Source organism: Leptonotus elevatus, chromosome 6, assembly GCF_054856555.1.
Source record: "Leptonotus elevatus isolate MCC_2025b chromosome 6, RoL_Lele_1.0, whole genome shotgun sequence".
NCBI lineage: Eukaryota > Metazoa > Chordata > Actinopteri > Syngnathiformes > Syngnathidae > Leptonotus > Leptonotus elevatus.
The window spans coordinates 13,878,459-13,906,063 of record NC_141244.1 but is presented as its reverse complement, the minus strand read 5'-3'; the positions used below and the strand labels follow the sequence as shown (position 1 = coordinate 13,906,063).

General features: G+C 40.2%; 31 non-coding genes across 31 annotated transcripts; all 31 read right to left on the bottom strand.

The window, feature by feature from the left end:
• Window positions 1-2,414: 2,414 nt before the first annotated feature.
• Window positions 2,415-2,487, bottom strand: trnar-ucg (transfer RNA arginine (anticodon UCG)). The gene has a single exon. It is a non-coding gene; the product is annotated as a tRNA-Arg (tRNA).
• Window positions 2,488-3,737: 1,250 nt separating this feature from the next.
• On the bottom strand, window positions 3,738-3,810 carry trnar-ucg (transfer RNA arginine (anticodon UCG)). The gene has a single exon. It is a non-coding gene; the product is annotated as a tRNA-Arg (tRNA).
• A 231-nt stretch (window positions 3,811-4,041) lies between these two features.
• trnar-ucg (transfer RNA arginine (anticodon UCG)) lies at window positions 4,042-4,114 on the bottom strand. The gene has a single exon. It is a non-coding gene; the product is annotated as a tRNA-Arg (tRNA).
• Window positions 4,115-7,524: 3,410 nt separating this feature from the next.
• trnar-ucg (transfer RNA arginine (anticodon UCG)) lies at window positions 7,525-7,597 on the bottom strand. The gene has a single exon. It is a non-coding gene; the product is annotated as a tRNA-Arg (tRNA).
• Window positions 7,598-8,352: 755 nt separating this feature from the next.
• trnar-ucg (transfer RNA arginine (anticodon UCG)) lies at window positions 8,353-8,425 on the bottom strand. Its single transcript has one exon. It is a non-coding gene; the product is annotated as a tRNA-Arg (tRNA).
• A 219-nt stretch (window positions 8,426-8,644) lies between these two features.
• On the bottom strand, window positions 8,645-8,717 carry trnar-ucg (transfer RNA arginine (anticodon UCG)). The gene has a single exon. It is a non-coding gene; the product is annotated as a tRNA-Arg (tRNA).
• A 231-nt stretch (window positions 8,718-8,948) lies between these two features.
• Window positions 8,949-9,021, bottom strand: trnar-ucg (transfer RNA arginine (anticodon UCG)). Its single transcript has one exon. It is a non-coding gene; the product is annotated as a tRNA-Arg (tRNA).
• A 379-nt stretch (window positions 9,022-9,400) lies between these two features.
• On the bottom strand, window positions 9,401-9,473 carry trnar-ucg (transfer RNA arginine (anticodon UCG)). The gene has a single exon. It is a non-coding gene; the product is annotated as a tRNA-Arg (tRNA).
• A 228-nt stretch (window positions 9,474-9,701) lies between these two features.
• trnar-ucg (transfer RNA arginine (anticodon UCG)) lies at window positions 9,702-9,774 on the bottom strand. Its single transcript has one exon. It is a non-coding gene; the product is annotated as a tRNA-Arg (tRNA).
• A 231-nt stretch (window positions 9,775-10,005) lies between these two features.
• trnar-ucg (transfer RNA arginine (anticodon UCG)) lies at window positions 10,006-10,078 on the bottom strand. The gene has a single exon. It is a non-coding gene; the product is annotated as a tRNA-Arg (tRNA).
• Window positions 10,079-10,459: 381 nt separating this feature from the next.
• Window positions 10,460-10,532, bottom strand: trnar-ucg (transfer RNA arginine (anticodon UCG)). The gene has a single exon. It is a non-coding gene; the product is annotated as a tRNA-Arg (tRNA).
• A 1,055-nt stretch (window positions 10,533-11,587) lies between these two features.
• trnar-ucg (transfer RNA arginine (anticodon UCG)) lies at window positions 11,588-11,660 on the bottom strand. Its single transcript has one exon. It is a non-coding gene; the product is annotated as a tRNA-Arg (tRNA).
• Window positions 11,661-12,192: 532 nt separating this feature from the next.
• trnar-ucg (transfer RNA arginine (anticodon UCG)) lies at window positions 12,193-12,265 on the bottom strand. The gene has a single exon. It is a non-coding gene; the product is annotated as a tRNA-Arg (tRNA).
• A 685-nt stretch (window positions 12,266-12,950) lies between these two features.
• On the bottom strand, window positions 12,951-13,023 carry trnar-ucg (transfer RNA arginine (anticodon UCG)). The gene has a single exon. It is a non-coding gene; the product is annotated as a tRNA-Arg (tRNA).
• Window positions 13,024-13,700: 677 nt separating this feature from the next.
• On the bottom strand, window positions 13,701-13,773 carry trnar-ucg (transfer RNA arginine (anticodon UCG)). The gene has a single exon. It is a non-coding gene; the product is annotated as a tRNA-Arg (tRNA).
• A 231-nt stretch (window positions 13,774-14,004) lies between these two features.
• trnaq-uug (transfer RNA glutamine (anticodon UUG)) lies at window positions 14,005-14,077 on the bottom strand. The gene has a single exon. It is a non-coding gene; the product is annotated as a tRNA-Gln (tRNA).
• Window positions 14,078-14,453: 376 nt separating this feature from the next.
• Window positions 14,454-14,526, bottom strand: trnar-ucg (transfer RNA arginine (anticodon UCG)). The gene has a single exon. It is a non-coding gene; the product is annotated as a tRNA-Arg (tRNA).
• Window positions 14,527-16,038: 1,512 nt separating this feature from the next.
• trnar-ucg (transfer RNA arginine (anticodon UCG)) lies at window positions 16,039-16,111 on the bottom strand. The gene has a single exon. It is a non-coding gene; the product is annotated as a tRNA-Arg (tRNA).
• Window positions 16,112-16,634: 523 nt separating this feature from the next.
• On the bottom strand, window positions 16,635-16,707 carry trnar-ucg (transfer RNA arginine (anticodon UCG)). Its single transcript has one exon. It is a non-coding gene; the product is annotated as a tRNA-Arg (tRNA).
• A 379-nt stretch (window positions 16,708-17,086) lies between these two features.
• On the bottom strand, window positions 17,087-17,159 carry trnar-ucg (transfer RNA arginine (anticodon UCG)). Its single transcript has one exon. It is a non-coding gene; the product is annotated as a tRNA-Arg (tRNA).
• A 381-nt stretch (window positions 17,160-17,540) lies between these two features.
• trnar-ucg (transfer RNA arginine (anticodon UCG)) lies at window positions 17,541-17,613 on the bottom strand. The gene has a single exon. It is a non-coding gene; the product is annotated as a tRNA-Arg (tRNA).
• A 231-nt stretch (window positions 17,614-17,844) lies between these two features.
• Window positions 17,845-17,917, bottom strand: trnar-ucg (transfer RNA arginine (anticodon UCG)). Its single transcript has one exon. It is a non-coding gene; the product is annotated as a tRNA-Arg (tRNA).
• A 381-nt stretch (window positions 17,918-18,298) lies between these two features.
• trnar-ucg (transfer RNA arginine (anticodon UCG)) lies at window positions 18,299-18,371 on the bottom strand. Its single transcript has one exon. It is a non-coding gene; the product is annotated as a tRNA-Arg (tRNA).
• A 231-nt stretch (window positions 18,372-18,602) lies between these two features.
• Window positions 18,603-18,675, bottom strand: trnar-ucg (transfer RNA arginine (anticodon UCG)). Its single transcript has one exon. It is a non-coding gene; the product is annotated as a tRNA-Arg (tRNA).
• A 231-nt stretch (window positions 18,676-18,906) lies between these two features.
• trnar-ucg (transfer RNA arginine (anticodon UCG)) lies at window positions 18,907-18,979 on the bottom strand. Its single transcript has one exon. It is a non-coding gene; the product is annotated as a tRNA-Arg (tRNA).
• A 231-nt stretch (window positions 18,980-19,210) lies between these two features.
• trnar-ucg (transfer RNA arginine (anticodon UCG)) lies at window positions 19,211-19,283 on the bottom strand. Its single transcript has one exon. It is a non-coding gene; the product is annotated as a tRNA-Arg (tRNA).
• Window positions 19,284-19,667: 384 nt separating this feature from the next.
• trnar-ucg (transfer RNA arginine (anticodon UCG)) lies at window positions 19,668-19,740 on the bottom strand. Its single transcript has one exon. It is a non-coding gene; the product is annotated as a tRNA-Arg (tRNA).
• Window positions 19,741-19,968: 228 nt separating this feature from the next.
• On the bottom strand, window positions 19,969-20,041 carry trnar-ucg (transfer RNA arginine (anticodon UCG)). The gene has a single exon. It is a non-coding gene; the product is annotated as a tRNA-Arg (tRNA).
• A 231-nt stretch (window positions 20,042-20,272) lies between these two features.
• trnar-ucg (transfer RNA arginine (anticodon UCG)) lies at window positions 20,273-20,345 on the bottom strand. Its single transcript has one exon. It is a non-coding gene; the product is annotated as a tRNA-Arg (tRNA).
• Window positions 20,346-20,726: 381 nt separating this feature from the next.
• trnar-ucg (transfer RNA arginine (anticodon UCG)) lies at window positions 20,727-20,799 on the bottom strand. Its single transcript has one exon. It is a non-coding gene; the product is annotated as a tRNA-Arg (tRNA).
• A 754-nt stretch (window positions 20,800-21,553) lies between these two features.
• Window positions 21,554-21,626, bottom strand: trnar-ucg (transfer RNA arginine (anticodon UCG)). Its single transcript has one exon. It is a non-coding gene; the product is annotated as a tRNA-Arg (tRNA).
• Window positions 21,627-27,605: the final 5,979 nt, after the last annotated feature.

The following is a 27,605-nucleotide window of genomic DNA, read 5'->3' as shown; positions in this document are numbered from 1 at the left end:
ATACAGTAATCGTACTGTTCACGTACACTATTGTAAATAAAGCATAAAAACAAAAAAAAACACCACCTTACGGCAGCCTGTCGTAAAAACAACCCCGCTTTCCTTGCGCTACACTGTCCCTATACATCCCCCTGCTGTCTACGTACGTACATATACAGTACCTACTTTTTTCAATAGGCTAAACATACTGTATATATTTATTTGTTTACATATGACATTGGTTTAAAAAAAATAAATCACACTTCACAACTCAATTAAGTCCTTACCACCGCTTTAAAGGCAGCTGGAAATTGATATTTGCGCAGCAGCTAGCGTAATTGTCACAAAAATCATGCTAATGTATGCAACTTCAAGGCTGCTAGGTTTTTTTCCCCATGCGTGAGACTACAGGTTGTCATGGCGCCCACCCTTTATTTGCCCCTCTTTTATTAATCAAGGTACATTGAGAAAGTGGTTGATATGCTCTCACATCCCTCTGAATACACTGATGTCCTTGTGAATCCCTCGTTAGCTCTTATTTCCTGGAGTTGATTGCTAATATTTGCATTCATAATTATAGAAACCTATTTGAGCATTATTACCATATCCTTGATATCCAGCTTAAAGTACATGTACTGCTCTGCTCTTTGGCTACTAGTAAAAAAAATTAAGTGCACTTGTAGAATGAATACCTTAGTATTTTTTTCCCCACTACTTGTGCCACTCAAAATTAATTTGAACTATTTCTATTAGTTTAACATTTTATTTCCTCTTTTGTTAACAAGAGTATGAAAGGCTAGAATTTTTTTTATTGTACATTTAGAACAGATATCAAATTTGTGATTAATCGTGAGTTTGTTTAGTGAAGTCATGCGATTAATTACGATTTAAATTTTACCTGACGCCCCAAATTTTTAATAATCTTTTCTTTTCTTTTTATTCATTCACTGCCATTGACGGCTATAAACGTCGAAAATTCATTTGAACTATTTCTATTATTTATTTATTTTTCCACTTTTGTTAACAAGAGTATGAAAACCTAGAATTTTTTTTCATTGTACATTTAGAACAGATATCAAATTTGCGATTAATCGTGACTAGTGAAGTCATACAATTAATTACAATTAAAAAATAATAATTGCCTGTTGCCTCTAATTTTTTATAATCTTTTTTTAAATGAATGTATGGCAGTGAATGAGTTAATAATCACAAATTATTTATTGTATTTATTTTTTATTTATTTTCCCGATTGCTGTTTGTTAACTGAGTATTGTATTTTATTTTGGTAATGTTTACCTATTCAACAAAACCCACAAAAAAAATAAAACAATTAAGGACTTTCAGCCTCTCAGTCATCTTCCGACCAAACGAAGCGACGAAAGAAAAAAGGTGATCTTTGTTGCTATGGATCTGTGGAGCTTTTCGTCCAATTACCTTCCTTCATGACTAAGCCCCAACGCTCTAACTTAAAGCGGTGAGTCAGAAGCATGATGCAATTCTCAGCACACAACCTCACGGGCCTCTCATCTCTGTCGCCTCTCCTCCGGCTCTCTCGCCAGCCTCCTCGGGACACATTCATCCCTCAAAGCTGTCACTTCTTTCTTGCTTACGTATCTTTTATCTTATATTAGAGATTTATGCCCTTTCTTTCTCTCCCATCAATTTCTGCTCATCCCCCTTTTAGCTTTTATTTTTCTTTGCTCTTACCTCACTCTGACCTTGCTGTTATACCGATCACGCTCAAGGCTTGTGAGATGACGCTTGTCTTTTCAAGCTGTAATTTCCCAAACACTAAGCCTTTCCCCACCTGTGTTCGTCCAGCCTCTCTCCTTTTACAGGGTGTTGAAAAGGTAGCATACTGGATGAAAAGAAGCAGGAAGATGGGGGTGGTTAGAGGAGATGCACTGACGCAAATATCGAGTCTAGAGTGGAACCTGTCATGTAATGTGCCCCTATAGTTCTAATTTTAGGGTAAAAGTCTGACTCTGAAGTCACAAAAATCTAAATATTTTTCACACTGCAGTTAGCAGCCATCAAATCCATTATTTGTGTATGTGATGAGGGGCAGGCAGCACGGAATTGAGATAGTGTCATCAGATAATTGGGGAGGAGCTGGCAGAGTGACATCAGTGTTTCCCACACCATGTTAATACTTAAGCGGGCCACCCAGGTAAACTGGCCTCCAATCAAATAGAGTTCAAGAAAATGTAATAAAAATATATATATAAATAAAAAAGAAAAGAAACCATGTCGTGACCAAATATACCACATGCAAAATTTGTTCGCCGTCACTCACTTGTTGATCATGAGGTTAGAGGAGACACAAATAGCAGGACTGAGAACACCCTATCACCCCGCCAGCGTAGCTAATAAGGCTTGTCCTGTCCTAAAATTTTCATAGGCTGTAAATATTCATCTATCGTCACTTCAAGACGCAACTACGTAGGGACTCGAACCCTCAATCTTCTGATTCGAAGTCAGACGCCTTGTCCATTAGGCCACGAAGTCATGTGAATGTTTATTTTGCTGGAAAACCAAACAAACAAACAATTGTTTTAATAAGCAAGAATTTTTGGGACAAAAATCATTGTTTTCTTTTTCTTTTTCGACCTTAGTGGCTCCTGGAAATTTCAGGGCCCATCAACTATTTCCCGTGTTTGCCTATTGGTAAATCCGATATTGCTCATGAGCAACGCTTATACAGCAATAATCCGCAATACTGACAGACAAAACTATGTTTAAGTTTAGCCAGCCGAGCGACCGAGCATAGCTAGATGCACAGGGTTTCTGAACTTGTTGACAAAAAATGCTAACAGTATGCTAATAATGTGAGCACTACTTCTAATCTGGTTAGCTCGTTGAGATAACAAGGCCAACAATGCACTGCTCGTGCCAACATTTTTGTAAAATTATAGCAAGGTGGGCAAATTAGCCAGATGAGGCTAGCGATGCATTGGTGGTGCCAATATTTTGGTAAAATTATGTTATGGTGGGCAATCTTACCCAGCGTAACTAACGAGGGTTGTCCTGTCCTATCATTTTCATAGGTTACAAAAATTCAACTATCATCACATCACGACACAACTACGAAGGGACTTGAACCCTCAATCTTCTGATTCAAAGGCAGACGCCTTGTCCATTAAGCCACGCAGTCATGTGAATGTTTACTTTGCTGGAAAACCAAACAAACAAACAATTGTTTTAATAAGCAAGAATTTTTGGGACAAAAACCATTGTTTTATTTTTATTTTTCAACTTTAGTGGCTCCTGGAAATTTCAGGGCCCATCAATTGTTGCCCGTGTTTGCCTATTGGTATGTCCGATATTGCACATGAGCAACGCTTATACAGAAATAATCTGCAATACTGACAGACAAAACTATGTTTAAGTTTAGCCAGCCGAGCGACCGAGGCTAGCTAGATGCACAGGGTTTTTAAACTTGTTGACAAAAATGCTAACAGTATGCTTATAACGTGAGCCCTACTTCTTATTTGGTTAGCTCGCTACGATAACGAGGCCAACAATACACTGTTAGTGCCAACATTTTTGTAAAAATATAGCAAGGAGGGCAAATTAGCCAGATTAGCTAACGAGGGTTGTGCCCGCTAATTTAATTAGAATAGCGATGCATTGCTGGTGACAATATTTTGGTAAAATTATGTTATGGTGGGCAAGTTTAGCCAGCGTCGCTAACGAGGGTCGTCCTGTCCTAACATTTTCATAGGCTACAAAAATTCAACTATCATCACATTACGACACAACTATGAAGGGACTTGAACCCTCAATCTTCTGATTCGAAGTCAGACGCCTTGTCCATTAGGCCACACAGTCATGTGATTATGTCTAACATTTTTGTAAAATTATGGTATAATAGGCAAATTAGCCAGATTAGCTAACGAGGGTTGTGTCCGCTAAACTAAGGAGGCTAGCTATGCACTGCTAGTGCCAATATTTTGGTAAAATTATGTTATGGTGGGCAATCTTAGTCAGCGTAGCTAACGAAGGTCGTCCTGTCCTAACATTTTCATAGGCTACAAAAATTTGAATATCTTCACTTCAGGACAACTACGAAGGGACTTGAACCCTCAATGTTCTGATTCGAAGTCAGACACCTTGTCCATTAGGCCACGCAGTCCTGTGGTTGTTTCTTTTGCTGGAAAGTGACCGAGGCTAGCTAGATGCACAAGGTTTTGATGAGTTATTAACATTGTTTTTCAGTTTCAATTTATATTTTAGCCGTTTTGGATTTAATTATAGCTGTGTAGCTCAATGAATGGGATTGTATATTGTATTCTTATCTATCTCACTCTCCTGAGAAAAGAAGGGAGTGTATGTAGCCTGGTACCGGTCTCGGTCGGAAGAGACAGGCTGATTTATTATTGTTTTTCTCTAATCTGATTTATACCTATGGGAACTTGCTGATGGGAACAGAAGGGGGGGTTTTCTTGTATTCACTGAGTTGTAAACAAATGTACTGTGGGCTAAGGGGAGGAGACTTTTCGTATTCACCCACTTTTCAATAAATAATGATGTGCCGGAGTAGAGGACACACAATCTGAACAGAACACGGTTTGAGTGTCGTCAATTGTTGTCATCAGAAGCTTCTGTTAAAATGATACCTTTGCAAAGGGACTTCTTCACCAGAATCTCACCATTCAGTTAATTGAACACGCAAAGAGTAGAATATAAATATTCTCTACTCTAACAGTTTCTAAACTTGTTGACAAAAATGCTAACAGTATGCTTATAACGTGAGCCCTACTTCTTATTTGGTTAGCTCGCTACGATAACGAGGCCAACACTACACTGTTAGTGCCAACATTTTTGTAAAAATATAGCAAGGTGGGCAAGTTAGCCAGATTAGCTAACGAGGGTTGTGCCCGCTAATTTAATGAGGCTAGCGATGCATTGCAGGTGACAATATTTTGGTAAAATTATGTTATGGTGGGCAAGCTTAGCCAGCGTCACTAACGAGGGTCGTCCTGTCCTAACATTTTCATAGGCTACACAAATTCAACTATCAACACATTACGACACAACTACGAACGGACTTGAAACCTCAATCTTCTGATTCGAAGTCAGACGCCTTGTCCATTAGGCCACGCAGTCATAAGACAGTTCATTTTGCTGGAAAAGCAAACAAACAAACAATTGTTTTAATTAAAAAAAAAAAAATTGGACTAAATCCTTTTTTTTCTTTTTCAACTTTAGTGGCTCCTGGAAATTTCAGGGCCCATCGATTATTCCCGTGTTTGCTTATTGGTAAGTCCGATGCTGAACATGAGCAACGCTTATACAGCAATAATCTGCAATACTGACGGACAATACTATGTTTAAGCTTAGCCAGCCGAGCGACCGAGGCTAGCTAGATGCACAGGGTTTCTAAACTTGTTGACAAAAATGCTAACAGTATGCTTATAACGTTAGCCCTACTTCTTATCTGGTTAGCTCGCTACGATAACGAGGCCAACAATACACTGTTAGTGCCAACATTTTTGTAAAAATATAGCAAGGTAGGCAAGTTAGCCAGATTAGCTAACGAGGGTTGTGCCCGCTAATTTAACTCTTTGACTGCCAGACGTTTTCAGAAAAGGGATGCCGTCAGTGCCAGCCGATTTAAGCATTTTGACTGATATTTCAAGGTCCACAGAAAATGTTCTGTTTGGACTATGGAAACACACGTACTAACAAATGAAAGATTGGACTTTCATCTTTCATCAGAAAAAAAAGTGTGTTTCTACCTTATTCCGTTCTTTAGTAATCAACAATAGAAAATGGTTAGTTTCACCCAATTTCGCCTGTTTTGGACCAAAATACGGAGAAATCAAGCTTTTAGTGAAACGATATTATTTCATGCATTCTAGTGAATTTTACACTTCTTTTTGTCCATGAATGATGCCACAAACACCTAAATAGTGCTTTACTTCTATAAAACACTACCACCAAGAATGAAAAAGTGTTTTTTGATAGCAAAATACGTTTATTTACATTCAACAGTGTAACAATTTGACAACAATTTGGCAAACTATTTACAAATGTGTGCAACTGTGGTGCTATTTACAAATATGTGGATGTTTCAACGACAGTTTTTCTTTTTGTTTTTTCTCCCCTGCGTGCAAGGAGACGCAACAGCATTTGCACAACAGATTGCCTCTTCGCGTGCAAAAGCTCCACTTTCTTGCAGGCCGTTTTTTCCGGGGAATAGCAAGTATATACTGCAGTGTGTGTTGCCATCAAGCCTAATATCAGGATCATGCTACGGTTACGTTACGGCGGTGTTACGTCTGGCTTCCTCATGTCCTTCAGTTGCTATACCGAGTGGTAGATGTTCTGATCCATCTTATCCACTCCATTTATGGTGGCATCGTAGTCCAGAACCAGTGTCTTCTCCGTGATCAGACTGTACCCGCTCCTCCGATGAATATGCATTGGACTCGGGGTACTCTTCATTGTCCGACAAAATGTCCGCATATGGAGCTCCGGCGTTAGCAGAGCTAGCCGGTGATGCTTTATGACGTGAGAATAAAGGCCGCGTCCAACTGTGGCGTCCAACTGTGGCGTCAACCTCGGGATTCACCATCATCATCATCATCAATCTGCATTGGTCGATGCCAACTCTCCATCGCCCGATCGAATGTCCGATTGTGTAGAAGTACCCGGTCGGTTATTGTGCGCGTTTTACGGCCTTCGCAGCGCTAGCCGCGCTAGCCGCGCTTAGCCGGTGAGGCTTACTACGTGATCATAACAGTCGGGCCAAGGCTTCCAACTGTGGCGTCAACCTCGGGATTCACCATCATCATCATCATCATCAATCTGCATTGGTCGATGCCAACTCTCCATCGCCCGATCAAATGTCCGATTGTGTAGAAGTACCCGGTCGGTTATTGTGCGCGTTTTCCGGCCTTAGCAGCGCTAGCCGCGCTTAGCCGGTGAGGCTTACTACGTGATCATAACAGTCGCGTCAAGGCTTCCAACTTTGGCGTCAAGCTCGGAGTCATCATCATCGTCGACATCAATGCGCTTTTTAGTATTGATCGATGCTTTCCGTCTTTGAAAAAAATGCTCAAGCGTGAGCTGCTTGCAACCGGTTGCTTGGTCAGCCATTGTGGCTTATTCAGCCATTGTCTCCTCAACACTCTAGCTCCGCCTCACGTCTTCTACTGACGCCCACGGTGGGCGGCCCATCCAACCTTGTGCAAAGAGAGTCATCGCTGCCATCTAGGGGCCAAAACGAGTCTTATACTAACCAGATCTGCCTGATACTTTCAGCACAGCTGCCCAAGGCTTTCCTCCACCCGTTTCCAAAAAAAAAAACATAGTGGACGTCTTTTAACGTCCTCGGCGCCCTTCCCTACGTTTATGCTAAACGTCTTATAACGTTTATGGCGGTCAAAGAGTTAATGAGGCTAGCGATGCATTGCTGGTGACAATATTTTGGTAAAATTATGTTATAGTGGGCAAGTTTAGCCAGCGTCGCTAACGAGGGTCGTCCTGTCCTAACATTTTCATAGGCTACAAAAATTCAACTATCGTCACATTATGACACAACTACGAAGGGACTTGAACCCTCAATCTTCTGATTCGAAGTCAGACGCCTTGTCCATTAGGCCACGCAGTCATGTGATTGCGTCTAACATTTTTGTAAAATTATGGCAAAATGGGCAAATTAGCCAGATTAGCTAACAAGGGTTGTGTCCGCTAAACTAAGGAGGCTAGCTATGCACTGCTAGTGCCAATATTTTTGGTAAAATTATGTTATGGTGGGCAATCTTAGTCAGCGTAGTGAAGTGAATTAATTTAATTATAACTGTTTGATTTATAATATTACTATTTAGAAGTGGACATAACTGCTTTAATTTACTCAGTATGTCTTTGTGTGAGAATTCAAGGTGATGTGGGGGGTTGAAGCGAATGTGTTAAATAGATTCCTTTGTCTTTTACAAACCGGTTGAGCAGGAGGGGGTTTAGTGACACCTCTTCTGGCTCTGAAAACAACGTAAATCTTTGTGTGTGAGAAGAGGGGGAACATTTTGGGCTAGGTGTATTGATGTATCATGTGACTGTCTGAGAAGGAGAGGATTGGCCGAAAAAGACGGGGAGGGGTTTGAAGAGTCACGAAAGGATACTAGTTCCTGGAACTGGGGGAGGAGCGACACACATGAGGGAGAACAATGGCGGCGTTTGGCCGAACTCATGTGTCCATAAGCTTATGTAAAAAATAAATCCTGATTTCACCGATCTCATTGTCTGAGTTTGATAATCAACATTATGAACACGGGGAAACAAGAACAATTTCCCAACAGAAGCTAACTAGGGTCGTACTGTCCTAACATTTTCATAGGCTACAAAAATTCAAATATCATCACTTCAGGACAACTACGAAGGGACTTGAACCCTCAATCTTCTGATTCGAAGTCAGACGCCTTGTCCATTAGGCCACGCAGTCATGTGAATGTGTCTAACATTTTTGTAAAATTATGGCAGAATAGGCAAATTAGCTAACGAGGGTTGTGTCCGCTAAACTAAGGAGGCTAGCTATGCACGGCTCGTGCCAATATTTTGGTAAAATTATGTTATGGTGGGCAATCTTACCCAGCGTAGCTAACGAGGGTTGTCCTGTCCTATCATTTTCATAGGTTACAGAAATTCAACTACCATCACGACACAACTACGAAGGGACTCGAACCCTCAATCTTCTAATTCGAAGTCAGACGCCTTGTCCATTAGGCCACGCAGTCATGTAGTTGTTTCTAACATTTTTGTAAAATTATGGCAGAATAGGCAAATTAGCCAGATTAGCTAAAGAGGGTTGTGTCCGCTAAACTAAGGAGGCTAGCTATGCACGGCTAGTGCCAATATTTTGGTAAAATTATGTTATGGTGGGCAATCTTAGTCAGCGTAGCTAACGAGGGTCGTCCTGTCCTAACATTTTCCTAGGCTACAAAAATTCAAATATCGCCACTTCAGGACAACTACGAAGGGACTTGAACCCTCAATCTTCTGATTCGAAGTCAGACGCCTTGTCCATTAGGCCACGCAGTCCTGTGATTTTTTCTTTTGCTGGAAAGTGACCGAGGCTAGCTAGATGCACAAGGTTTCTAAACTTGTTGAGAAAAATGCTAACAGTATGCTTATAACGTGAGCCCTACTTCTTATCTTTTTAGCTCATTACGATAACAAGGCCAACAATACACTGTTAGTGCCAACATTTTTGTAAAAATATAGCAAGGTAGGCAAGTTAGCCAGATTAGCTAACGAGGGTTGTGCCCGCTAATTTAATGAGGCTAGCGATGCATTGCTGGTGACAATATTTTGGTAAAATTATGTTATGGTGGTCAAGCTTAGCCAGCGTCGCTAACGAGGGTCGTCCTGTCCTAACATTTTCATAGGCTACAAAAATTCAAATATCGTCACTTCAGGACAACTACAAAGGGACTTGAACCCTCAATCTTCTGATTCGAAGTCAGACGCCTTGTCCATTAGGCCACGCAGTCATGTGATTGCTTCTAACATTTTTGTAAAATTATGGCACAATAGGCAAATTAGCCAGATTATCCAACGAGGGTTGTGTCCGCTAAACTCAGGAGGCTAGCTATGCACTGCTCGTGTCAATATTTTGGTAAAATTATGTTATGGTTGGCAATCTTACCCAGCGTAGCTAACGAGGGATGTCTTGTCCTATCATTTTTATAGGTTACAGAAATTCAACTACCATCACGACACAACTACGAAGGGACTCGAACCCTCAATCTTCTGATTCGAAGTCAGACGCCTTGTCCATTAGGCCACGCAGTCATATGATTGTGTCTAACATTTTTGTAAAATTATGGCAAAATAGGCAAATTAGCCAGTATAGCTAACGAGGGTTGTGTCCGCTAAACTAAGGAGGCTAGCTATGCACTGCTAGTGCCAATATTTTGGTAAAATTATGTTATGGTGGGCAATCTTAGTCAGCGTAGCTAACGAGGGTCGTCCTGTCCTAACATTTTCATAGGCTACAAAAATTCAAATATCGTCACTTCAGGACAACTACGAAGGGACTTGAACCCTCAATCTTCTGATTCGAAGTCAGATGCCTTGTCCATTAGGCCACGCAGTCCTGTGATTGTTTCTTTTGCTGGAAAGTGACCGAGGCTAGCTAGATGCACAAGGTTTTTAAACTTGTTGACAAAAATGCTAACAGTATGCTTATAACGTGAGCCCTACTTCTTATCTTGTTAGCTCACTACGATAACGAGGCCAACAATACACTGTTAGTCCCAACATTTTTGTAAAAATGTAGCAAGGTAGGCAATTTAGCCAGATTAGCTAACGAGGGTTGTGCCCGCTAATTTAATGAGGCTAGCGATGCATTGCTGGTGACAATATTTTGGTAAAATAATGTTATGGTGGGCAAGCTTAGCCAGCGTCGCTATTGAGGGTCGTCCTGTCCTAACATTTTCATAGGCTACAAAAATTTAACTATCATCATATTACAACACAACTACAAAGGGACTTGAACCCTCAATCTTCTGATTCGAAGTCAGACGCCTTGTCCATTAGGCCACGCAGTCTTGTGATTGTGTCTAACATTTTTGTAAAATTATGGCAAAATTGGCAAATTAGCCAGATTAGCTAACGAGGGTTGTGTCCGCTAAACTAAGGAGGCTAGCTATGCACTGCTAGTGCCAATATTTTGGTAAAATTATGTTATGGTGGGAAATCTTAGTCAGCATAGTGAAGTGAATTAATTTAATTATAACTGTTTGATTTATAATATTACTATTTAGAAGTGGACATAACTGCTTTCATTTACTCAGTATGTCTCTGTGTGAGATTTCAAGGTGATGTGGGGGGTTGAAGCGAATGTGTTAAATAGATTCCTTTGTCTTTTACAAACCGGTTGAGCAGGAGGGGGTTTAGTGACACCTCTTCTGGCTCTGAAAACAAGGTAAATCTTTGTGCGTGAGAAGAGGGGGAACATTTTGGGCTACGTGTATTGATGTATCATGTGACTGTCTGAGAAGGAGAGGATTGGCCGAAAAAGACGGGGAGGGGTTTGAAGAGTCACGAAAGGATACTAGTGCCTGGAACTGGGGGAGGAGCGACACACATGAGGGAGAACAATGGCGGCGTTTGGCCGAACTCATGTGTCCATAAGCTTATGTAAAAAATAAATCCTGATTTCACCGATCTCATTGTCTGAGTTTGATAATCACCATTATGAACACGGGGAAACAAGAACAATTTCCCAACAGAAGCTAACTAGGGTCGTACTGTCCTAACATTTTCATAGGCTACAAAAATTCAAATATCGTCACTTCAGGAGAACTATGATGGGACTTGAACCCTCAATCTTCTGATTCGAAGTCAGACGCCTTGTCCATTAGGCCACGCAGTCATGTGAATGTGTCTAACATTTTTGTAAAATTATGGTTAAATAGGCAAATTAGCCAGATTAGCTAACAAGGGTTGTGTCCGCTAAAAAAAGGAGGCTAGCTATGCACTGCTCGTGCCAATATTTTGGTAAAATTATGTTATGGTGGGCAATCTTACCCAGCGTAGCTAACTAGGGTTGTCCTGTCCTATCATTTTCATAGGTTACAGTAATTCAACTACCATCACGACACAACTACGAAGGGACTCGAACCCTCAATCTTCTGATTCGAAGTCAGACGCCTTGTCCATTAGGCCACGCAGTCATGTGATTGCGTCTAACATTTTTGTAAAATTATGGCAAAATAGGCAAATTAGCCAGATTATCTAACGAGGGTTGTGTCCGCTAAACTCAGGAGGCTAGCTATGCACTGCTCGTGTCAATATTTTGGTAAAATTATGTTATGGTGGGCAATCTTAACCAGCGTAGCTAACGAGGGTTGTCTTGTCCTATCATTTTCATAGGTTACAGAAATTCAACTACCATCACGACACAACTACGAAGGGACTCGAACCCTCAATCTTCTGATTTGAAGTCAGACGCCTTGTCCATTAGGCAACGCAGTCATGTGATTGCATCTAACATTTTTGTAAAATTATGGCAAAATAGGCAAATTAGCCAGATTATCTAATGAGGGTTGTGTCCGCTAAACTCAGGAGGCTAGCTATGCACTGCTCGTGCCAATATTTTGGTAAAATTATGTTATGGTGGGCAATCTTAGTCAGCGTAGCTAACGAGGGTCGTCCTGTCCTAACATTTTCATAGGCTACAAAAATTCAAATATCGTCACTTCAGGACAACTACGAAGGTACTTGAACCCTTAATCTTCTGATTCGAAGTCAGACGCCTTGTCCATTAGGCCACGCAGTCCTGTGATGGTTTATTTTGCTGGAAAGTGACCGAGGCTAGCTATATGCACAAGGTTTCTAAACTTGTTGACAAAAATGCTAACAGTATGCTTATAACGTGAGCCCTACTTCTTATCTTGTTAGCTCACTACGATAACGAGGCCAACAATACACTGTTAGTGCCAACATTTTTGTAAAAATATAGCAAGGTAGGCAAATTAGCCAGATTAGCTAACGAGGGTTGTGCCCGCTAATTTAATGAGGCTAGCGATGCATTGCTGGTGACAATATTTTGGTAAAATTATGTTATGGTGGGCAAGCTTAGCCAGCGTCGCTAATGAGGGTCGTCCTGTCCTAACATTTTCATAGGCTACAAAAATTAAACTATCATCATATTACGACACAACTACAAAGTGACTTGAACCCTCAATCTTCTGATTCAAAGTCAGACGCCTTGTCCATTAGGCCACGCAGTCATGTGATTGTGTATAACATTTTTGTAAAATTATGGCAAAATGGGCAAATTAGCCAGATTAGCTAACGAGGGTTGTGTCCACTAAACTAAGGAGGCTAGCTATGCACTGCTAGTGCCAATATTTTGGTAAAATTATGTTATGGTGGGCAATCTTAGTCAGCGTAGCTAACGAGGGTCGTCCTGTCCTAACATTTTCATAGGCTACAAAAATTCAAATATCTTCACTTCAGGACAATTACGAAGGGACTTGAACCCTCATTCTTCTGATTCGAAGTCAGACGCCTTGTCCATTAGGCCACGCAGTCATGTGATTGTGTCTAACATTTTTGTAAAATTATGGCAAAATAGGCAAATTAGCCAGATTATCTAACGAGTGTTGTGTCCGCTAAACTCAGGAGGCTCGCTATGCACTGCTCGTGCCAATATTTTGGTAAAATTATGTTATGGTGGGCAATCTTACCCAGCATAGCTACCGAGGGTTGTCTTGTCCTATCATTTTCATAGGTTACAGAAATTCAACTACCATCACAACACAAATACGAAGGGACTCGAACCCTCAATCTTCTGATTCGAAGTCAGACGCCTTGTCCATTAGGCCACACAGTCCTGTGATTGTTTCTTTTGCTCGAAAGTGACCGAGGCTAGCTAGATGCACAAGGTTTCTAAACTTGTTGACAAAAATGCTAACAGTATGCTTATAACGTGAGCCCTACTTCTTATCTTGTTAGCTCGCTACGATAACGAGGCCAACAATACACTGTTAGTGCCAACATTTTTGTAAAAATATAGCAAGGTAGGCAAGTTAGCCAGATTAGCTAACGAGGGTTGTGCCCGCTAATTTAATGAGGCTAGCGATGCATTGCTGGTGACAATATTTTGGTAAAATTATGTTATGGTGGGCAAGCTTAGCCAGCGTCGCTAACGAGGGTTGTCTTGTCCTATCATTTTCATAGGTTACAGAAATTCAACTACCATCACAACACAACTACGAAGGGACTCGAACCCTCAATCTTCTGATTCGAAGTCAGACGCCTTGTCCATTAGGCCACGCAGTCATGTGATTGTGTCTAACATTTTTGTAAAATTATAGCAAAATAGGCAAATTAGCCAGATTAGCTAACCAGGGTTGTGTCCGCTAAACTAAGGAGGCTAGCTATGCACTGCTAGTGCCAATATTTTGGTAAAATTATGTTATGGTGGGCAATCTTAGTCAGCGTAGCTAACGAGGGTCGTCCTGTCCTAACATTTTCATAGGCTACAAAAATTCAAATATAATCACTTCAGGACAACTACGAAGGGACTTGAACCCTCAATCTTCTGATTCAAAGTCAGACGCCTTGTCCATTAGGCCACACAGTCCTGTGATTGTTTCTTTTGCTGGAAAGTGACCGAGGCTAGCTAGATGCACAAGGTTTCTAAACTTGTTGACAAAAATGCTAACAGTATGCTTATAACGTGAGCCCTACTTCTTATCTTGTTAGCTCGCTACGATAACGAGGCCAACAATACACTGTTAGTGCCAACATTTTTGTAAAAATATAGCAAGGTAGGCAAGTTAGCCAGATTAGCTAACGAGGGTTGTGCCCGCTAATTTAATGAGGCTAGCGATGCATTGCTGGTGACAATATTTTGGTAAAATTATGTTATGGTGGGCAAGCTTAGCCAGCGTCGCTAACGAGGGTTGTCTTGTCCTATCATTTTCATAGGTTACAGAAATTCAACTACCATCACAACACAACTACGAAGGGACTCGAACCCTCAATCTTCTGATTCGAAGTCAGACGCCTTGTCCATTAGGCCACGCAGTCATGTGATTGTGTCTAACATTTTTGTAAAATTATAGCAAAATAGGCAAATTAGCCAGATTAGCTAACGAGGGTTGTGTCCGCTAAACTAAGGAGGCTAGCTATGCACTGCTAGTGCCAATGTTTTGGTAAAATTATGTTCTGGTGGGCAATCTTAGTCAGCGTAGCTAACGAGGGTCGTCCTGTCCTAACATTTTCATAGGCTACAAAAATTCAAATATAATCACTTCAGGACAACTACGAAGGGACTTGAACCCTCAATCTTCTGATTTGAAGTCAGACGCCTTGTCCATTAGGCCACACAGTCCTGTGATTGTTTCTTTTGCTGGAAAGTGACCGAGGCTAGCTAGATGCACAAGGTTTCTAAACTTGTTGACAAAAATGCTAACAGTATGCTTATAACGTGAGCCCTACTTCTTATCTTGTTAGCTCGCTACGATAACGAGGCCAACAATACACTGTTAGTGCCAACATTTTTGTAAAAATATAGCAAGGTAGGCAAGTTAGCCAGATTAGCTAACGAGGGTTGTGCCCGCTAATTTAATGAGATTAGCGATGCATTGCTGGTGAAAATATTTTGGTAAAATTATGTTATGGTGGGCAAGCTTAGCCAGCGTCGCTAACGAGGGTCGTCCTGTCCTAACATTTTCATAGGCTACAAAAATTCAACTATCACCACATTACTACACAACTACGAAGGAACTTGAACCCTCAATCTTCTGATACGAAGTCAGACGCCTTGTCCATTAGACCACGCAGTCATGTGATTGTGTCTAACATTTTTGTAAAATTATGGCAAAATGGGCAAATTAGTCAGATTAGCTAACGAGGGTTGTGTCCGCTAAACTAAGGAGGCTAGCTATGCACTGCTAGTGCCAATATTTTGGTAAAATTATGTTATGGTGGAAAATCTTAGTCAGCATAGTGAATTGAATTAATTTAATTATAACTGTTTGATTTATAATATTACTATTTAGAAGTGGACATAACTGCTTTCATTTACTCAGTATGTTTTTGTGTGAGAATTCAAGGTGATGTGGGGGGTTGAAGCGAATGTGTTAAATAGATTCCTTTATCTTTTACAAACCGGTTGAGCAGGAGGGGGTTTAGTGACACCTCTTCTGGCTCTGAAAACAACGTAAATCTTTGTGCGTGAGAAGAGGGGGAACATTTTGGGCTACGTGTATTGATGTATCATGTGACTGTCTGAGAAGGAGAGGATTGGCCGAAAAAGACGGGGAGGGGTTTGAAGAGTCACGAAAGGATACTAGTGCCTGGAACTGGGAGAGGAGCGACACACATGATGGAGAACAATGGCGGCGTTTGGCTGAACTCATGTGTCCATAAGCTTATGTAAAAAATAAATCCTGATTTCACCGATCTCATTATCTTTGTTTGATAATCAACATTATGAACACGGGGAAACAAGAACAATTTCCCAACAGAAGCTAACTAGGGTCGTACTGTCCTAACATTTTCATAGGCTACAAAAATTCAAATATCGTCACTTCAGGAGAACTACGAAGGGACTTGAACCCTCAATCTTCTGATTCGAAGTCAGACGCCTTGTCCATTAGGCCACGCAGTCATGTGATTGCGTCTAACATTTTTGTAAAATTATGGCAAAATAGGCAAATTATCTAACGAGGGTTGTGTCCGCTAAACTCAGGAGGCTAGCTATGCACTGCTCGTGTCAATATTTTGGTAAAATTATGTTATGGAGGGCAATCTTAACCAGCGTAGCTAACTAGGGTTGTCTTGTCCTATCATTTTCATAGGTTACAGAAATTCAACTACCATCACGACACAACTAGGAAGGGACTCGAACCCTCAATCTTCTGATTCGAAGTCAGACGCCTTGTCCATTAGGCAACGCAGTCATGTGATTGCATCTAACATTTTTGTAAAATTATGGCAAAATAGGCAAATTAGCCAGATTATCTAACGAGGGTTGTGTCCGCTAAACTCAGGAGGCTAGCTATGCACTGCTCGTGCCAATATTTTGGTAAAATTATGTTATGGTGGGCAATCTTAGTCAGCGTAGCTAACGAGGGTCGTCCTGTCCTAACATTTTCATAGGCTACAAAAATTCAAATATCGTCACTTCAGGACAACTACGAAGGTACTTGAACCCTTAATCTTCTGATTCGAAGTCAGACGCCTTGTCCATTAGGCCACGCAGTCCTGTGATTGTTTATTTTGCTGGAAAGTGACCGAGGCTAGCTAGATGCACAAGGTTTCTAAACTTGTTGACAAAAATGCTAACAGTATGCTTATAACGTGAGCCCTACTTCTTATCTTGTTAGCTCACTACGATAACGAGGCCAACAATACACTGTTAGTGCCAACATTTTTGTAAAAATATAGCAAGGTAGACAAATTAGCCAGATTAGCTAACGAGGGTTGTGCCCGCTAATTTAATGAGGCTAGCGATGCATTGCTGGTGACAATATTTTGGTAAAATTATGTTATGGTGGGCAAGCTTAGCCAGCGTCGCTAATGAGGGTCGTCCTGTCCTAACATTTTCATAGGCTACAAAAATTCAAATATCGTCACTTCAGGACAACTACAAAGGGACTTGAACCCTCAATCTTCTGATTCGAAGTCAGACGCCTTGTCCATTAGGCCACGCAGTCCTGTGATTGTTTATTTTGATGGAAAGTGACCGAGGCTAGCTAGATGCACAAGGTTTCTAAACTTGTTGACAAAAATGCTAACAGTATGCTTATAACGTGAGCCCTACTTCTTATCTTGTTAGCTCACTACGATAACGAGGCCAACAATACACTGTTAGTGCCAACATTTTTGTAAAAATATAGCAAGGTAGACAAATTAGCCAGATTAGCTAACGAGGGTTGTGCCCGCTAATTTAATGAGGCTAGCGATGCATTGCTGGTGACAATATTTTGATAAAATTATGTTATGGTGGGCAAGCTTAGCCAGCGTCGCTAATGAGGGTCGTCCTGTCCTAACATTTTCATAGGCTACAAAAATTAAACTATCATCATATTACGACACAACTACGAAGTGACTTGAACCCTCAATCTTCTGATTCGAAGTCAGACGCCTTGTCCATTAGGCCACGCAGTCATGTGATTGTGTATAACATTTTTGTAAAATTATGGCAAAATGGGCAAATTAGCCAGATTAGCTAACGAGGGTTGTGTCCACTAAACCAAGGAGGCTAGCTATGCACTGCTAGTGCCAATATTTTGGTAAAATTATGTTATGGTGGGCAATCTTAGTCAGCGTAGCTAACGAGGGTCGTCCTGTCCTAACATTTTCATAGGCTACAAAAATTCAAATATCGTCACTTCAGGACAACTACGAAGGTACTTGAACCCTTAATCTTCTGATTCGAAGTCAGACGCCTTGTCCATTAGGCCACGCAGTCCTGTGATTGTTTATTTTGCTGGAAAGTGACCGAGGCTAGCTAGATGCACAAGGTTTCTAAACTTGTTGACAAAAATGCTAACAGTATGCTTATAACGTGAGCCCTACTTCTTATCTTGTTAGCTCACTACGATAACGAGGCCAACAATACACTGTTAGTGCCAACATTTTTGTAAAAATATAGCAAGGTAGACAAATTAGCCAGATTAGCTAACGAGGGTTGTGCCCGCTAATTTAATGAGGCTAGCGATGCATTGCTGGTGACAATATTTTGGTAAAATTATGTTATGGTGGGCAAGCTTAGCCAGCGTCGCTAATGAGAGTCGTCCTGTCCTAACATTTTCATAGGCTACAAAAATTAAACTATCATCATATTTCGACACAACTACGAAGTGACTTGAACCCTCAATCTTCTGATTCGAAGTCAGACGCCTTGTCCATTAGGCCACGCAGTCATGTGATTGTGTATAACATTTTTGTAAAATTATGGCAAAATGGGCAAATTAGCCAGATTAGCTAACGAGGGTTGTGTCCACTAAACTAAGGAGGCTAGCTATGCACTGCTAGTGCCAATATTTTGGTAAAATTATGTTATGGTGGGCAATCTTAGTCAGCGTAGCTAACGAGGGTCGTCCTGTCCTAACATTTTCATAGGCTACAAAAATTCAAATATCGTCACTTCAGGACAACTACGAAGGGACTTGAACCCTCATTCTTCTGATTCGAAGTCAGACGCCTTGTCCATTAGGCCACGCAGTCATGTGATTGTGTCTAACATTTTTGTAAAATTATGGCAAAATAGGCAAATTAGCCAAATTATCTAACGAGGGTTGTGTCCGCTAAACTCAGGAGGCTCGCTATGCACTGCTCGTGCCAATATTTTGGTAAAATTATGTTATGGTGGGCAATCTTACCCAGCATAGCTACCGAGGGTTGTCTTGTCCTATCATTTTCATAGGCTACAAAAATTCAAATATCGTCACTTCAGGACAACTACGAAGGGACTTGAACCCTCATTCTTCTGATTCGAAGTCAGACGCCTTGTCCATTAGGCCACGCAGACATGTGATTGTGTCTAACATTTTTGTAAAATTATAGCAAAATAGGCAAATTAGCCAGATTAGCTAACGAGAGTTGTGTCCGCTAAACTAAGAAGGCTAGCTATGCACTGCTAGTGCCAATATTTTGGTAAAATTATGTTATGGTGGGCAAGCTTAGCCAGCGTCGCTAACGAGGGTCGTCCTGTCCTAACATTTTCATAGGCTACAAAAATTCAAATATAATCACTTCAGGACAACTACGAAGGGACTTGAACCCTCAATCTTCTGATTCGAAGTCAGACGCCTTGTCCATTAGGCCACACAGTCCTGTGATTGTTTATTTTGCTGGAAAGTGACCGAGGCTAGCTAGATGCACAAGGTTTTTTCTAAACTTGTTGACAAAAATGCTAACAGTATGCTTATAACGTGAGCCCTACTTCTTATCTTGTTAGCTCGCTACGATAACAAGGCCAACAATACACTGTTAGTGCCAACATTTTTGTAAAAATATAGCAAGGTAGGCAAGTTAGCCAGATTAGCTAACAAGGGTTGTGCCCGCTAATTTAATGAGGCTAGCGATGCATTGCTGGTGACAATATTTTGGTAAAATTATGTTATGGTGGGCAAGCTTAGCCAGCGTCGCTAACGAGGGTCGTCCTGTCCTAACATTTTCATAGGCTACAAAAATTCAACTATCACCACATTACGACACAACTACGAAGGGACTTGAACCCTCAATCTTCTGATTCGAAGTCAGACGCCTTGTCCATTAGGCCACGCAGTCATGTGATTGTGTCTAACATTTTTGTAAAATTATGGCAAAATAGGCAAATTAGCCAGATTATCTAACGAGGGTTGTGTCCGCTAAACTCAGGAGGCTCGCTATGCACTGCTCGTGCCAATATTTTGGTAAAATTATGTTATGGTGGGCAATCTTACCCAGCATAGCTACCTAGGGTTGTCTTGTCCTATCATTTTCATAGGTTACAGAAATTCAACTACTATCACAACACAACTACGAAGGGACTCGAACCCTCAATCTTCTGATTCGAAGTCAGACGCCTTGTCCATTAGGCCACGCAGTCATGTGATTGTGTTTAACATTTTTGTAAAATTATAGCAAAATAGGCAAATTAGCCAGATTAGCTAACGAGAGTTGTGTCCGCTAAACTAAGGAGGCTAGCTATGCACTGCTAGTGCCAATATTTTGGTAAAATTATGTTATGGTGGGCAATCTTAGTCAGCGTAGCTAACGAGGGTCGTCCTGTCCTAACATTTTCATAGGCTACAAAAATTCAAATATAATCACTTCAGGACAACTACGAAGGGACTTGAACCCTCAATCTTCTGATTCGAAGTCAGACGCCTTGTCCATTAGGCCACACAGTCCTGTGATTGTTTCTTTTGCTGGAAAGTGACCGAGGCTATCTAGATGCACAAGGTTTCTAAACTTGTTGACAAAAATGCTAACAGTATGCTTATAACGTGAGCCCTACTTCTTATCTTGTTAGCTCGCTACGATAACGAGGCCAACAATACACTGTTAGTGCCAACATTTTTGTAAAAATATAGCAAGGTAGGCAAGTTAGCCAGATTAGCTAACGAGGGTTGTGCCCGCTAATTTAATGAGGCTAGCGATGCATTGGTGGTGACAATATTTTGGTAAAATTATGTTATGGTGGGCAAGCTTAGCCAGCGTCGCTAACGAGGGTCGTCCTGTCCTAACATTTTCATAGGCTACAAAAATTCAACTATCACCACATTACGGCACAACTACGAAGGGACTTGAACCCTCAATCTTCTGATTCGAAGTCAGACGCCTTGTCCATTAGGCCACGCAGTCATGTGATTGGGGCTAACATTTTTGTAAAATTATGGCAAAATGGGCAAATTAGCCAGATTAGCTAACGAGGGTTGTGTCCGCTAAACTAAGGAGGCTAGCTATGCACTGCTAGTGCCAATATTTTGGTAAAATTATGTTATGGTGGGAAATCTTAGTCAGCATAGTGAAGTGAATTAATTTAATTATAACGGTTTGATTTATAATATTACTATTTAGAAGTGGACATAACTGCTTTAATTTACTCAGTATGTTTTTGTGTGAGAATTCAAGGTGATGTGGGGGGTTGAAGCGAATGTGTTAAATAGATTCCTTTGTCTTTTACAAACCGGTTGAGCAGGAGGGGGTTTAGTGACACCTCTTCTGGCTCTGAAAACAACGTAAATCTTTGTGCGTGAGAAGAGGGGGAACGTTTTGGGCTACGTGTATTGATGTATCATGTGACTGTCTGAGAAGGAGAGGATTGGCCGAAAAAGACGGGGAGGGGTTTGAAGAGTCACGAAAGGATACTAGTGCCTGGAACTGGGGGAGGAGCGACACACATGAGGGAGAACAATGGCGGCGTTTGGCCGAACTCATGTGTCCATAAGCTTATGTAAAAAATAAATCCTGATTTCACCGATCTCATTGTCTGAGTTTGATAATCACCATTATGAACACGGGGAAACAAGAACAATTTCCCAACAGAAGCTAACGAGGGTCGTCCTGTCCTAACATTTTCATAGGCTACAAAAATTCAAATATCGTCACTTCAGGACAACTACGAAGGGACTTGAACCCTCAATCTTCTGATTCGAAGTCAGACGCCTTGTCCATTAGGCCACGCAGTCATGCGAATGTTTATTTTGCTGGAAAACCAAACAAACAAACAATTGTTTTAATAAGCAAGAATTTTTGGGACAAAAACCATTGTTTTTCTTTTTCTTTTTTTTACCTTAGTGTCTCCTGGAAATTTCAGGGCCCATCAACTATTTCCCGTGTTTGCCTATTGGTAAATCCGATGCTGCTCATGAGCAACGCTTATACAGCAATAATCCGCAATACTGTCATACAAAACTATGTTTAAGTTTAGCCAGCCGAGCGACCGAGGCTAGCTAGATGCACAAGGTTTCTAAACTTGTTGACAAAAATGCTAACAGTATGCTAATATTGTGAGCCCTACTTCTTATCTGGTTAGCTTGTTTAGATAACAAGGCCAACAATGCACTGCTCGTGCCAACATTTTTGTAAAATTATAGCAAGGTGGGCAAATTAGCCAGATTAGCTAACGAGGGTTGTGCCCGCAAAACAAATGAGGCTAGCTACGCATTGCTGGTGCCAATATTTTGGTAAAACTATGTTATGGTGGGCAATCTTAGTCAGCGTAGCAAACAAGGGTTGTTCTGTCTTAAAATTTTCATAGGCTTTAAAGACTCTATTATCATCACTTCAGGACATAACCACAAAGGGACTTGAACCCTCAATCCCCTGATTTGAAGTCAGACGCCTTGTCCTTTAGTCCACAAAGTCATGTGACTGTTTATTTTGCTTGAAACCCAAACAAACAAGCAAGAATTTTTGGGATTTTTTTTCTTTTTCTTTCTTTTCTTTTTGAAAGATACCTCTTGTTGTCTTTTAATTTTTGGCAGGCTGCTATGTCAGGATTTCCAAATATGGGCACGCTGGCAGCTGGTAATTTTGGATTGCCGCACAACTCTTTTACACTAAGTGCAGTGTGAAAAGGGCCTAACTGCTGTTTTGGTTTTCTTTGACTTTTTGCTGCACCTACATTATTTCAAAAGGAGCCGCCTTGATGAGGGGTTTTAAGAGAATAAAGATGTGGGGAAAGAATAAATAGAATACCGTGGAGAACCCTTGAAAGTCAAACAAAGCCATTTCAACACAAATATCCAAATAATTCCACACAATGCTTTTCTGTTAAGAATTGTATCCGTGTAGGAGACAAATGTCGTCTTTGGTGTCTCTTTTAATTAAAATGTTTAGGGTCAAGACCTATGTGAGCTTCTCCTGCAGGTCCATTCATTCCGCTGTGAGCCAGCCTAATAAGTGTGAAAGCAGACACAGCCCAGTGCATCCTCCTTGTGGACTCTGCGTCAGACAGGCAGAAACGTCAATGAGAGCTACGCTGCGGTAAGAGCAGGAGAAGAGAGGAATGGAGAGGAAGCGAAAGGATGACGGGAGCAGGAGGCAATTTAGAAAATATGAGGAGGTGCAGAAAGGGCTGAGTAAACAGATGAGTGGAGGAAGAAAGGTGTAGCTGAGGGGTGACGCTATCCTGCAGAGGACAATCCATCTATTCCGGGGGAAATGGATAGATAAACTAATGAAACCTTTAACTGTTCACGCTGATGGAACACAGATCAATAACTTGCAGTTAGTATTCAAAACATGCATTGATTTCGGAGGATTTATCATTTTCTACTTCCAGTAAGACCACATGAATGTTTTCGTAGCTGTGGGAATATATAATATTACTAGCATCATTCTTTGAGTCATTTTTTTTTGTGCTTTATTGATCAAAGTTTATATTGTTTATGTAGCTATATTATGCTATTTCAATTGTCATAAGTGATCTTTATGGACCTAAGAGGAAGAAGTGGAACCTCAATTTAACAGACTAATTGGGAGAAGGGCTTGTCAGTTAGAACTGGTTAAAAAAAAAATGTCATGGCTTCAAAACAGCCAATATTGTTTTTTATATGTTTGACAAGTTTTAGAGTTTATTTAACTCCTTACAACATGGCTAATGATGGCATACAAATGCTCTGTGTAAACAAATTCAAACAGATATATATATACAACCCTCTTTTCTTGTTCATGGAAAACGCAAACTGGCGTTATTTTATTTTTCACACACAAAAAAAAGGATTTTGTTGCTCTCCTGAGAAAAACACTTATGTCCATTTTTTTTCTTACGTTTTTGGGATGTCTGTGTGCATTCAGGTTCATCCCATAAACGTAAAAAATAAAAAATAAACAATAAAAAAATAGATATACAGTGTTCCCTTGCTATAACGCGGTTCACTTTTTGCAGCCTCGCTGTTTCGCGGTGCAATTTTACTTCTTTTTTTTTTTTTGCAGTAATGTACCTATTTTATAAAACGTATGAAGGTTTGAACATTCAGAATCTTTAAACGAGAGAAATGTGAGAAAATGTAAATGCCTCGATGAGAAAACTGTATAAACTGTGTGGTGAGGGGTTTTAGAGCCTTAAAACATTTATAATAAATGTAAAACATAAAGATAACTCCTTCGCGGATTTCATATATTGCGGTTCTTTTTTGGAACCTAACCCCAGCGGAAAACAAGGGAACACTGTATGCGTTTTTCACAGGACAGCGACGATTTATAATGACCATCAATTCTACTCGCTGTTCCGGCCTTTTCCCCCCACAAATACCAAGGCAAAAGGTGAATCAATAAAAACAAAAGACCCCAGAGACTTAAAAAAAAAATCATCTCTGTATTTGTGTGTTACTTGGGAGAAATCTGTAAGAAAGACACCTGGAATGGTGATTCTTGCAGGGTCACTTTGGGTCAGAGACATCGTGATGCTATCTCTATCTTTTGTTTCCCTAATTCCAGGAAAGTTCTCTTTACTATTACCCCACCGGAGACTACACGGTACCACTGAGTTCACATCCTGAGGAAACCGGTAAGCATTGAATGATTCAACCAATAAAATAGAAACCAATTATGTACACCAGCGTTTAATGAGATCAAAATATGAGTGCTGTATCAGACGTTCTGCCTTTACAAAGACAATTTTGCTCAGGTTTTTTCTTTATTTGATGCTGTCAATAAGCTGTAACATAAACTTTATTTTTCAAAAAAGAGAGAGAGCAATGATAATGACATGTCGAATCGGTAAGATTACCGAATGAACAATACTGAGCTCTCTCAATAAAAATTGTTTTCTTACTTTACAAAATTGTCTCGCAGGCCAGATTAAACCCCATTTGTGGGCCTGATCCGGCCCGCGGGCCGTATGTTTAACACCCATGTTCTATAGCATTCACTTGGCTGTGTAGGATCTCACCTTGCTCCTCAATGAACCAGTGGCGTTCAAAGAGGTTCAACACGTGCAGCAACATCTTCCTTTCGAGCTTCGAGGCGAGTTGGTCTTAAATGAGAAGGTCAGACCGAACAAATAAAACACCTTGGAGGTTGTGTACAAAAATGTTATTTCTCCGAATTCATCTGCCAAAAGAGTAAAGTGCGAAATAATATACAGTAATTCAATATTTCACTGGCAGGTAGAACATTTGATTATCAACAGTTTATTGGCATAACTGTATGAATGTATTCCTTAACAGTCTCTGTCGCTTCAATACAAAATACAAATGCCAAAGTGGGAGTTATAATGTGTTCATAGGCCAACTATTGAAAGTCAAAATTATTTTAGAAGTATATTGCTTTATTTTTATTTTTTACTTAACCAACCTTTTGATATATCAATTTATAAATCTGTTTTCTATACAGCGCTTTATTTGATTATGATCATGTGTTCATAATGTGCGAGACTTGGCATACAATCAGGACCAATGTTTTTAAGCCTTGTTATTATAGTCATAGAAATAGAAACCATACATGGATGAAAGGATGGTGCTTTGAAGGCCAGGCTGTAGTGTGCCCATCTCGCCGCACCCCTGACCAAAATAAGCATTTTGATATGTTTAAAATATGGTACCTTGTAGCTTGCACTATAAAAAAGCTGCAATGATTGATGTCTTCAGGATCATGCTAATTCTTGTTGTCCTACCCAAGAAACACGCCTGTCTGAAGTGAATGCATTCAAAAAGAACAACTTTCGGCTTCCAAGCTTTGGCACAATACATATCCATGTGCGCCTTGCTTCACCTTACACTGTCCAACGTTTCATATTCAAATCATCATCTTTTATTCATTGACAGTATAACGAGGAAAAGGCAGGGAGAGGGCCAATTTTATGTTGGGATAACAGAAGTGTCATGTCGGATCAGTACATAGAAATTGTGGTTTTATTCAAGGTTAAGAGAAACCTTCCAACCACAGTAATCATGAAAGCAACACACACACATCCCACACAGATTCATCCACACTGAATAAAGAAGTAGGAGAAGGTCGCGAAACACAAAAACCTCTCCCTTTCCTAGCTAAAGTGTAATTCAAAGTGTTTCTTAATCAAACAAAGGCAAAGTGCCCGTGTGGCTATTGGCACCAGACAAACTCTGTTGTCTTAATTTTGTTAAAACACAGCCAAATCTGAGAGGTGCACTTAAGAATACTTTTGTTTTCTAAGGTATTATTTTTCCAAGCATTTTCCACATGTCAATTCTTCTGTGGATTTGGACTTTGTTCAGATCACATTTTCTATTGTGATTAATAATGGCTTTTAGGCTGAAAGACTGGGTTGTGTGATGGGCACCTTCACATTTTGAGAGGGAAATTTATTTTAATAATGTGCTTTTGTTTCTGTCTCCTTTCACTCGGTGTCCTTGGTAACCGCACACATGCACCATGAAAGCCCACAGCTTTTATGGCTTACTTAAACTTAGTACATGCTGATATGAAGTACATGATATGAAAAGTGAACTGGAATGTTCGGTTTTTAAATATAAAATATATTTCTGACTTATTTGTCAGAAATGTTAATCCACCATCAGGCATTCTCAAGTGGGTTTGGGCCCACATTCAATCATTAAATATGGTTCTTCTGAGAACCATTTTTATAGAAGTCAATGCAACTTAACTCTAAGTTGTAAAAAGGCCAATTATAGTACATATTTTGCTCAAATCTTTACCTTTACTTCAAACTGAGGTGCAAAAAAAATAATAATACTAAAATTAAATTTTAAAAAAACATTTATTTAACCAAATAAAATAAAAACGAAAATACTTAAAAAAAAACTAAAAAAAAAAACTAACTATAGCAAAAATGGCCTTCGTTTTAGTCTTTGGTAATTAATTTAATACATTAGCCTTTGGGGATGAGGATTTTAAATCAATATTAACCAAAGTATGAATGTTTTTTTTTTTTTTTGGTGCACTCACACACATATATGGTCTCCCAGGCGGGAAGCAAACCCACGGCAAGTGGAAGTAACCACTCCACCACCCGCAGCCCCATGGAGTACGGACGTTTGAAAGTGTGTCACACAGAAGTGACGTCATCTAGCAGCAGCCAATCGAAAGACTCCTTTAGATGACGTCAAACCTAGGCGATAATATTGCGTGCTTGACTTTTGGCTCCAATGGCTCGGCTCGCCTGCTTTTTCATTTAACTCAGACATAATGCAGGGCTAGGTAAAAAATTGTGTTACTTTTTTCATTTTACCGTGCTGTTTATTAAATATTGCACATAAGTAATACACTTTTAAAAGAAAACTAATACTCAAACTAACTAAAACTAAACTACAAATAAGCATTAAAAAATAAATAACTAAAACTAATACAAACTAACAGAACCACTCTGAAAACTAATAAAACTAGCTAAATTTAAAAACAAAACTCAAAACAAAATAAAAACTAGCTAAAATGAAAATTCTAGGAAGTGTATAAAAGGCCCACATTCATGCTTTTTTTTCCTTTTCCTATTTTTATTTATTCTCAGTGTGCTATCAGTGTACCGAATCACCTGACGACATGAATAGGGTTGGGAGACAAAAGAGTGTGTCCAAACGTTGGGGAATTCACAATCCTGAGCCTTCCTAGGACAGTTTGTTCTCAGGTGGAAGAAAGGAAAGGGAAAGTCCGGCCATTGGCAGAAGCCAAGAATACAGTACATGGTCCGAGATCTATGACACACTGGATTTGTTGCTTAACTGAGA